The sequence below is a fragment of the Artemia franciscana genome, unplaced genomic scaffold (assembly GCF_032884065.1).
Source record: "Artemia franciscana unplaced genomic scaffold, ASM3288406v1 Scaffold_1241, whole genome shotgun sequence".
Taxonomy (NCBI): domain Eukaryota; kingdom Metazoa; phylum Arthropoda; class Branchiopoda; order Anostraca; family Artemiidae; genus Artemia; species Artemia franciscana.
The window spans coordinates 152110-163120 of record NW_027062770.1 but is presented as its reverse complement, the minus strand read 5'-3'; the positions used below and the strand labels follow the sequence as shown (position 1 = coordinate 163120).

At 33.2% G+C, this 11011-nt stretch overlaps 1 long non-coding RNA gene across 1 annotated transcript; it reads right to left on the bottom strand.

Annotated features, from left to right (window-relative positions):
* Positions 1-842: 842 nt before the first annotated feature.
* Positions 843-10296, bottom strand: LOC136042402 (uncharacterized). Its single transcript, XR_010621289.1, has 3 exons — positions 10247-10296; positions 8070-8276; positions 843-1286 (listed from the first exon to the last, which is right to left on the bottom strand). It is a non-coding gene; the product is annotated as an uncharacterized LOC136042402 (long non-coding RNA).
* Between the last annotated feature and the right edge of the window lie 715 nt (positions 10297-11011).

Below are 11011 nucleotides of genomic sequence, written 5' to 3'. Positions count from 1 at the left end.
GAATGAGCCCTCTTGCGACATTCTAGGACCACTTGGTCGATACGATGATCCCTAGGAAAAAAAAAGAAATAAACACGCACCCGTGATTTGTCTTCTGGCAAAAAATGCAAAATTCCACATTTTTGTAGATAGGAGCTTGAAACTTCTACAGTACGGTTCTCTGATACGCTGAATCTGATGGTGTCATTTTCGTTAAGATCCTAGGACTTTTAGGGGGTGTTTCCCCCTATTTTCCTAAATAAGGCAAATTTTCTCAGGCTTGTAACTTTTGATGGCTAAGACTAAACTTGATGAAACTTATATATTTAAAATCGGCATTAAAATGCGATTCTTTTGATGTAGCTATTGATATCAAAATTCAATTTCTTAGAGTTTTGGTTACTATTGAGCCGGATCGCTCCTTACTACAGTTCGTTACCACGAACTGTTTGATTACTTCGCCATTAGTAAGCATATAGATACAGTAAACCCTGGCATTGGGTTTTTTGGACAACCAAGATCCCCTTTCCTACTTTTATCAGGTTCACTCTATATATAAAAAAGTCCTAGCTACATTTTTTAAGTTTAGCATTAATCCGCAAATATAAAATGGCGGGCCCAAAATAGGTCTGTCGAAACTGTTTTTGAAACATAACCACAATATCACTTTTCTTTCATGGCATCCCCTTCTTAAAAGGGGATGCTTAAAGTTGAAAGTATACAATAGTTGTTCGTGTATAGTAAGTGCTCTTCATAAATTGTTTTTATAAACATAGTTATGTATTTATTTTAATTTTCTCTATCTTGTACTCCGTCCCTATGAACTATCCCTAGCTCTAAGAACAACAAACAGTTTGCAAGAATACAAAGAAACAATATTTTATTGATTAAATTTATATTAAAATATAAAATAAAAAAATGTTGTTGTATGTTGAGTCAGTAAGAGGTTCTTTGGCAGGAGCAGAGGCCACATAATTGCACAGCTTCAATGAGCAGTAAATTCGTTAGGTGAAGGATGAGCAAAAAATTGAAGCAAAATTGATGTAAAAATTTTTTGAGGGTTCTATTTTTTTAGTAAAATATAAAAAGGGGAGCAAAAAAAATATACGCAAATTTTACTGAGATTCTATTTAACTTGAGGTTTAGAACCCGCGTTTTTTTTTATTTAAATTTTAAAATTATAAGAAACCAGTTCTGCTGCACTGTCTTTTTATGTAAAAATAAGCGTCTATACACAAAAAGACGAATGCAACAGAGAACAGGCTTATACAGAGAGTTCCAAATTTACTGCCCAGCTACTTCATTATCTAGAAAAGAAAAGAAAAGTCAATCATTTGCAGACAATAGACAATATGTTTTTCCGAACTAAAAAATTTATAGAAGGATAAATTTTGAAGACTGGCTAAATACATTACAAGAGCGAAAACCTCAAGATTGTTGCGATGTCTGGTCAAGACCTTTTTTCTTCACATGAAACAGCAACTTCTTAGGGTATTAAGGCGACTTTCAGATAGTTGTACAGATGGTACTGATCAAAATCAAAACGCACTATGTGCATCAAGGGTGCCAAAAAGACATATTGACAGCATCTCAGGAAGTTCCATGGACCACAGTAGAAACTTTCAGGGAATAAACAAACATTGTACAACAAAGTCAAAAGCAACTGTGAACATAAAGGTAAAAAAAAAGGGCGCATTTATAATATTTCAGGAACAACTAACAGTATTAAGTAAAAATTTCGAGTGAATATCAAGAGGTATATTGAACTAATTAAGGAGACATTAAGTGCATTATGAATGTCAATATGGCATATATGCAATAACTCGGGAATATTTAAGAGTATTAAGTGGGAACTTTCACCGAAAGTTGAGAGAAATGTTAAACTAAATAAAAAAACACTCTGTCTTGAGGGAATGCCGATGGGGATATTGAACTAAATCGGTGAACTGTATGCATCCAGGGTGTCAAAATGGTTCATCTGTAATACGGCAGGAACGGCTAAGATATTTGAAACTTTCTGTAAATATTGAAGGTGATGTTGAGCTATACCAAATGACACTATCTCCATCCAGGATATCAGAATGAGACGTCTTCAATAGTTCATATACGGTTAATGGTATAGATTAACGCCTTAAGTGACCTAGCTGAAACTGTGAGGGAATATTGGACAGAAAGGACAAGTAGATAACAAATTTTGATTTGTTGGCCGATGGGAGCTCATCAGCGACAAAGAATGTTTGAAAAAAAAATGGTTGTATTGATTCTTAGTTTGAAAGTGTGTGTTATAGTGTGTGTTATATTCTTAGTGTGATCTCTTTTTTGATCTCATTAAAATTTCAGGCCGTGAAGACACCTCAATAAAAGTTTCAGAACCAAGGGAATCGCAACTGGAAACAAATCTTGTCAGGGATTCTTCATCTCCTTTTTTTTTACAACAAATTGGAACTATATTAGCTAATATACTAGCTCAAAATGTATAAATGTAAACAAACAAGCTATTAAAGCAAAATATAGCACACACAAAAAAATTCCTACAACGAAGTGTTTGATCATTATTCGTCTATATCAAAGGTTGTAACAGTAGATACGACGGAACAGCTTCACCCCCCAAAAATTCCCAAAATTGTTCACATTTTTTAAAATACTAGTACCCGTATCCAACCACTTGTAGTTCTATAATATAGCTATTTTTAGAATTCCTAGCAAAATTTTGTCCAGATTATGAAGAGCAACCCAAAATCTTTTTGCTTTTATTCATCAATAAAAAAAATATCAACAAAACTTACAGAAATTAATTTTTTAACTTAACAAACAGAAGATGTTTCAACAAAAGAAGTTTTTTAAAATAAGTACAGAACTAATTTAAACCAAAGGGGAGCAGAAGTAGTAAAAAAAAAGGTCATGCTTAAAACGTAAATAAATCATTATAAATAAAGCAATGAAACACTCTGACAGACCGTATTTCAAACAGTAGGTGGTGCAAATATCGTAGGTAAATACCGCTTTGTAGGGCTGTAATGAGAGAAAGGTAGATGGACACAATCTGCGGATAAAGGATGAAAGATTACCAAAAATTGTCCTTTTCAGCCAACTGTCTAGGGCTAAACAGAAAGCAGGTTGTCCGCAGTTGAGGTGGGAGGATGTCATAAAGAAAGATTTAAAGGGAATAGAAACTTCCTGGGAGGGTGTAAAGAGGGAGGCTCTGAATAAATTGGGATAGAGGAGCTTGCGTAGCTGTGTTGGACTCCAGTGGCTTGGTGCTGCGGTGAGTTCTTCATAGTAGTAGTAGTAAAGAGAGTGGAGGGGTTGGAGGGGTTTCCCCCTCCAACTCCCCCCAATGTCATCAGATCCGGTCGGGATTTAAAATAAGAGCTCTGAAACACAATATCATTCCAAACATAAAATTTCATTAAGATCCAATCACCCGCTCATAAGTTAAAAATACTTCATTTTTTTTATTTTTTGCGAACTAACCGGCACCCCCCCCCCCCCCCCCCCGATGGTCAAATCGGGAAAATGACTATTTCTAATTTAATGTGGAAGTAGTGGAGACAACTTTCCCATGGTGCCCCAGAGAGTTGTATGCACAATTAGAGGCTTGTCAACTGCTTCCAATATCAGTCACGGTTGTCACTGGCCATCCTGGCCAGTGCCTGACCATGAGACAAGGTATACTAAGGAATACATCACCAAGTTTAAATTGACTGAAGCAAGGAATGACTGACAAAATCAGGAGGGGGTCAATCCCCATAGACGTCTGGAGCGTTGACTATGGGACAAAATATTATAATTGAGGGAGAATCCGACATTTGAGAAAGAAGTTCTCTTATTAATACTGGTTGTGATAATCAAGGGCCACTCACCGCCAATCACTGGCAAATGATGGATGACTCTCCCCATCAGTGCTGCCAACCCATTTCGGTCTGAAGCTGACAAGCGTGGTTTTAGGGATGGGGGGGGAACAATGGTGGTTTCCTTGACACTTCCCAGAAAGGCTCTTCTACAAAGGCGAAAAAGATAGACACGTTTCTCAAATTACCGTTTCCAAAAGAGCATCAATAGCACAGTGGATGTTTGAATATGAAGGCAATGAATGTTTGGAGCCTGAGCTTCAACTTAGTTTTAGGAGTCCACCCATAATAAAAATAATAATATATACATTGCTATGTACACTGCTGCTCTACTTCCTTTTGAACGTGTGCAGCTGTTTCAGCCTAAGGAGGCTTGTTATTGTTATTAGGACCTACAATTATTAGTGTATTAGTATTATTTATGTTCAATAATATATAAATTTTAATTATTATATTAGAGTATTTTTATTATATTAAATATTATAATTAAAACTATACTAACATTAATAATATACAATTTATTTATTAATACCTTTCTAACCCAGAAAAGATGTTAAAATTGGATTTTCAACCCATCCTCACGAGCAAGTTCAAGTCAGATAGTGAGGGAATTACCACTCTCGAATAGATGTCAACACAGCGACACAGTTAGGACCTTTTTCATGGTCCACTTTTACTCATTTTGACAAACTAGTATCCGATATTTCATTCTTTGTAATGTTCCATACACTTTGTAAAACGACTTAACGACTAACGACTGATTTGCAAAACCACTTTGTCGTTTGTAAAACGACACTGATATCTATATATACAAAAATAAGTTGTTTGTCTGTTGACTGACGTCATGTTTGTCGTTTCGACTGACGTCATGTTTGTCGACTGACAAAATTACAGACCGGGACACTGGGATACTCAAAGAGAAATTACAGACTGGGACACCGGGACACAAATGACGACCGGGACACAGGGAATATAAATGACGACGGGGACACAGGGGCACAACTACAACGGGTTTGCCGGGGGGCACAGGGGGGATATATAAATGACGACCGGGACACAGGGAATGTTCGATTAGCAATCACCATCAACAAAGCTCAAGGGCAATCATTATAATAATGAGGTATAGATCTGAATACGAATTGTTTTCCCCCCATGGACAATTATATATTGCATGTTCTAGAGTCGGTAAACCCGACAATCTATTTTATACCTATATATATCTATATATATATATCTATAATATATCATATATATCTATATATATATATCTATAATATATCATATATATCTATATATATCGACAATCTATATATATATATATATATATATATATATATATATATATATATATATATATATATATATATATATATATATATATATATATATATGTGTGTGTGTGTAACTAATATGGCGCGAAAAAAGCTAAAAAAAGAAAAAAAACCTAAAAACAAAAAACTTAAAAAAGGAAAAAAATAAAAAAAAGGTTAAAAACTAAAAAGAAAAAAACACCGGGACACAAATGACGACCGGGACACAAATGACGACCGGGACACAGGGAATATAAGGGACGACCAGGACACAGGGACACAACTACAACGGGGACGCCGGGGAGCACAGGGGGATATATAAATGACGACGGGGACACAGGGAATGTTCGATTAGCAATCACCATCAACAAAGCTCAAGGGCAATCATTATAATAATGAGGTATAGATCTGAATACGAATTGTTTTTCCCATGGACAATTATATATTGCATGTTCTAGAGTCGGTAAACCCGACAATCTATTTTATACCTATATATATCTATATATATATATATCTATAATATATCATATATATCTATATATATATATCTATAATATATCATATATATCTATATATATCGACAATCTATATATATATATATATATATATATATATATATATATATATATATATATATATATATATATATATGTGTGTGTGTGTAACTAATATGGCGCGAAAAAAGCTAAAAAAAGAAAAAAAAACCTAAAAACAAAAAACTTAAAAAAGGAAAAAAATAAAAAAAAGGTTAAAAACTAAAAAGAAAAAAACACCGGGACACAAATGACGACCGGGACACAAATGACGACCGGGACACAGGGAATATAAGGGACGACCAGGACACAGGGACACAACTACAACGGGGACGCCGGGGAGCACAGGGGGATATATAAATGACGACGGGGACACAGGGAATGTTCGATTAGCGATCACCATCAAACAAAGCTCAAGGGCAATCATTAGAATAATGAGGTATAGATCTGAATACGGATTGCTTTCCCCCCATGGACAATTATATATTGCATGTTCTAGAGTCGGTAAACCCGACAATCTATTTATATGCACATACGATGGGACAGCCAAGAATGTTGTATATTCGCAAGTTTTACATAGTCAAAAACATATATATATATAACATATAACATATATATATAACATATATATATATATATATATATATATATATATATATATATATATATATATATATATATATATATATATATATATATATATATATGTATATATATATATGTATATATATATGTATATATATATATATATATATATATATATATATATATATATATATATATATATATATATATATATATATATGGCACGAAGCGCCACCCCAACAGCTAGTTGCATTATACAACATAAATCAAATTGCTATGACGTAGAACGAATAAGCTATCCGTAAAATATAGTTAGACTAAACAACGATTATTTTGACAGAGGTTATTATAAGATAAAGAACCAACAATTAGGTAATCACCTTTTACTATGTGCATAATAGCTATTTTACTTAAATTAATGCTAAGAATATTCCACCTATTTAAAAAATCAAAGCATACCTTATTTATTTATTCGCAGCAAGTTCTATTTCTTACTGTATAAAAAAATTAGCTGGAAGATTTGCACGACTACAGGGATTGGATAGCGGTCGAAACGAAAGATTCGCAAACATCCAGTGACTCTTACATTAATTTGCATAATATCCTTAATTCATACCACGTATAGCTGTCATAGTGTGCTCACGAATTAAGTTACAAAAAATTGCAAATATTTCTCATATATAAACTTATTAAAGGCAACCAAAATAAGTAACCAATGAGCAAGAAAGTTTCCGCATGTGTAAAAGTTTGTTTTTTATTTAAATAAGAATAATTTTTTATTTTAGTAGTATCTTTTTTATCAAAACATAGAAGATTGTTTTGGCTTCTCTCATTCCACATAGCATGCAAAACTGACATTAAAGAGCATTCTTAACTTAACTTAATTTCATCAAATTTATGAACTGCAAGGTGAGTACGTGACAACTAGGATACGCAACTCACTATATGAAATATAACAATTTGTAAGCTATTTGGCTCCCAGAAGATGTTAGCCATTTTGTTACCTATAGATATCACATTCATTGACGAGGAGCGTGAAGGGGGGAGGGGATGTATAAAGTAAGTAAAAGCTGTAAATTCTGCCTTGTAATTACAGTCTAGGACTATTAGTTGATTATTTTCACCATGTAAGGTTGACAGCTTAAGCAGACATCTTATTTAGGAAAAAAAGAACTGTTTTGGACATTTAACACTTTTTCTGACAAAAAAAAACCTTTATATTTGATACATGCAGAAAAGATAAACCAAATTTAAGATGAACTAGTAGCCGCTAATCACAGCTAAGGCTATTTCATTTTAATGACTAAATCCCAATTTTGAAGAGATAAAACTTTTTTTTTTACTAAACTAAGTTGCATATAAAAAAACAACTATCCGAAGTTACTATACAAAGGGCTGAACAATTTTCATCCAAAAAGGAAAAATCCGTGAAGACAAGTTTTGTTGTAATTTATACAGCGCATCAAATAGTCACTTGAATTATTTTATTCAAGTGACTTATTTATTTCTTAAAACTAAGTATTTTATAATTCATTTAAGGTTTTTTTCAGATTAGGGGTGACATGCAAGCTTAAATTCAGGGATCACGAATATTTTTGTCAAAAATAGCAATTATGTTCATTTTTTATCAGCATCCATTTCTGAAAATAGATTTTGTAGGTGAAACTGTTTTAGAACTTAAAGGCCAAATCGGGGCCATTACGAATAGTTTTATTTGCGCCTGTCCCCAACTAAATCACCACGTATCCTAAGGGGTACTCGCACGAACGGCTGAGAGTCATCACTGATACTTTCGACGGATAAATACTTACTGTTACTGACTACGTCTGGCTTGGTTACAAGAGAGGACCTTGTTTCTTCAAAAAGAGCAAGATGGGTGAGTATATCCAACACATAGCATATATTTTCAATGGCTGGCAGCGATTTGTTTGTTTGGATAATGAGCTCACAGAGTGTTTCAACTCCCCTTTCAGCTACAACAAAATTACAGCAAACACTGGACCATTTTGTGGACACACCTGAAAGTTGGAAAGAAGACCTTATTCTACAGGAACTACCAAAATCAATAAATATTGAAAACATTAGAAATTTACAGGATTTTTTTTTAGTTAAAAATACTGGTGTTCAGAAAATCCGTAATATACATAAGACTATGATACACAAATGTCCATCCTTACTTTCAAAGTCTATTGCGAGCACCTCTATTCTTCTCTTTTTAAGCTTTCCCAATTTAAGTATGCCTAGTTGTCAACTCACCAGAAAAGCTAAGCTTTGCCCAAAAACAGAATTTCCTGAAACAAGCCTGTGAATGGTATTACTAGGCTTTAATATCCAAGTAGAATTGAGATATGAGAATGGAATCAAAATAGGATTTAGAATCGATGTGATTACTTGGGATTAACTCAATAGATTCAAAGTGATTTTAATTTTGAGTTTGCGATGGCTCATGTTCACTAACCCAGATGTTGCATGTCCATAGGTTCTTCTTTTTGGTTGATTGTGCTTAGCTGTGCTGTTGATCCAAGGTGATTGGATGGATGGGTAGGGCCAAGGCCCCGTTCAAGTTCTTACCTCTCTCAATTGCTAAAGTTGGAAAACTATATGACTTTTTTTTTCACCGAAAAATATCTTTAACACACTATAACATTATTCAGTGTTTAAGCCTTATCTTAAATTTCTATATTTTTTGTATGGCAAATTTTCAAGGTAGCAAACAAAACAAAAGATAAGTATTTATAAGTCCTCTTCAGAATTATGTATCTTTCTTCAGCCAATTTTGTCAATCAGAATAGGGCTTAACTTGTACAAAAATGTATTGAAGATTTTGTTGATGTTGGGATTTCTGAACTTTATTATTTATTCTGCTTTTTCTTATACCGAAGCGGCTTCCCAAATTTCGTACACCAAAAAATTCCTATAAAAGAATCAAGTTTCCAAGGAATTTATTTCACTTGCTTCTTTTTTGGGTTGCTTATTACACTAACAAAAAACCTTTTTGTTTCATTTATTTTATATTTTTCACTTTATTTGGCTGTTTTTAAGCCATCACTTCCTGTCTTTTGTGTGGTCTCTGCTTTTAAAAATAGTGCAATAACTTTGTATTATCTTATCTTTAGATATGTAAATATTCACCACGTCAAAAATTAATTTCAAGACTAAAATATATTCAGCTCACAAAGAAAAGGCACATGTTAAGCTTTGATTTTATTAAGTAAAAACAATAATATTAATGATAATAAAAAAACAGAATAACGTTTTAATAGCAAATTAATGACACTGGTGTGCTTAACGGTCAATACTGCAGTTTCCAAAAATGTTTGAAAATTTGATATTTACTTTTAGTTCCAAAATTAGAAATTGCTCTTTTAGCTCGACTGTAAGTAAACCTTAAATACTCGCCTACACCTCTTCGTTGCTAAGAGATTATAAATATCCCACTTTTATTCGAAAGACTTAAACTATATTATTAAAATTCATGAATTACTTCATTTCTAAAAAAAAAGTAATCATTTAGATTCTTTAGGTGTAAAAACAACAAGATAAACTTCTTTCTCCCAACCTTGTCAGACATCAATAGTAAAAGGAGAAACAATGTATAGATGGGTACAAGGCCATATTCGGGAGAGGAGTCAGTGGGTTTGACCCCACACCCGAAATATATGCTCGATTCGTAAAAATGTAAGGAAAATGCATAAAACACATTTTTTTAAAGTTCTGTTATCCCACCCCCTTCCCAAAGAAAAATCCTGGTTACAGCCCTGGATGGGCACAATAAGTAGCAATACAAAAATGAAAACTAAAAATATTAAAGAGTGCAATATTATCAGACACTAAAGGTATAAAATACCATGAACGAGACATGCTACGAGCTTCATAATTGGACTGTCAGAACCCCCTCCCCTTAAAAGCCAAATAAATAAAAATGGCAGCTTCAAAGATTCCATGAAAAAAGATGAGGAATCAAGTTTTAAAAAAGAATGATATTTACCATCTAGCTCCTTCAGCCATACAGTCCATATCTGTACGACAAGGACAGACACAGAATAAGGACTGAACAAAATAATTTAAAACGTTGGCTTATATACACTGAAACAAGGAAACACACATTGAAGCATAACTGACCTAGTTTAATCTGTCAGTTCCTGCAAATATTCAGAATTTATAATCTAGGAAGTGGAAATTTCACAGAACTTAATTATGATTAAGAATTTAATTATGAATCTAACCTACTTTCACTTTTTTCAAAGTTTACAACCAGCATTTGATATAGCTCCTGCCTAAGCGTTCCCATCGGAGGGGGACTTCCTCTCTACCTTAATAGACCAAAAGTATGCAATAAGGTTAAAATTAATGTTGACCTTATCAAAATTTAATAAGGTCAAGAGTATTGCTCATCTGCCACATTGAAAACGCAGAAACGCAAAAAAAAAAAAAAAAAAATCATGCTTGTCTCCTGAGTACCAATTTTTGATACAGACAATGCTATAGTTTTTTCAAACTCTCACAGTAATATACTGCTGTACTTTGGCATTTAAGATTTTATGGAAGGGATGGTTGAACAAACTTCGTAAGGGGCTCATTTGATTAGAAATTGAAAGTTCTAGTGCTCTTTTTAATTACTTTTTATTATTGTATTTTTATTATGCTATGGCTCAATTATTTCCCATTTTAGCACCAGGGTTGACCGCTAAATCTGCCAAACAATTTTTTTTTTGCTTGAGTTATTTAATAAACTTATAAATATTCCTTGAAT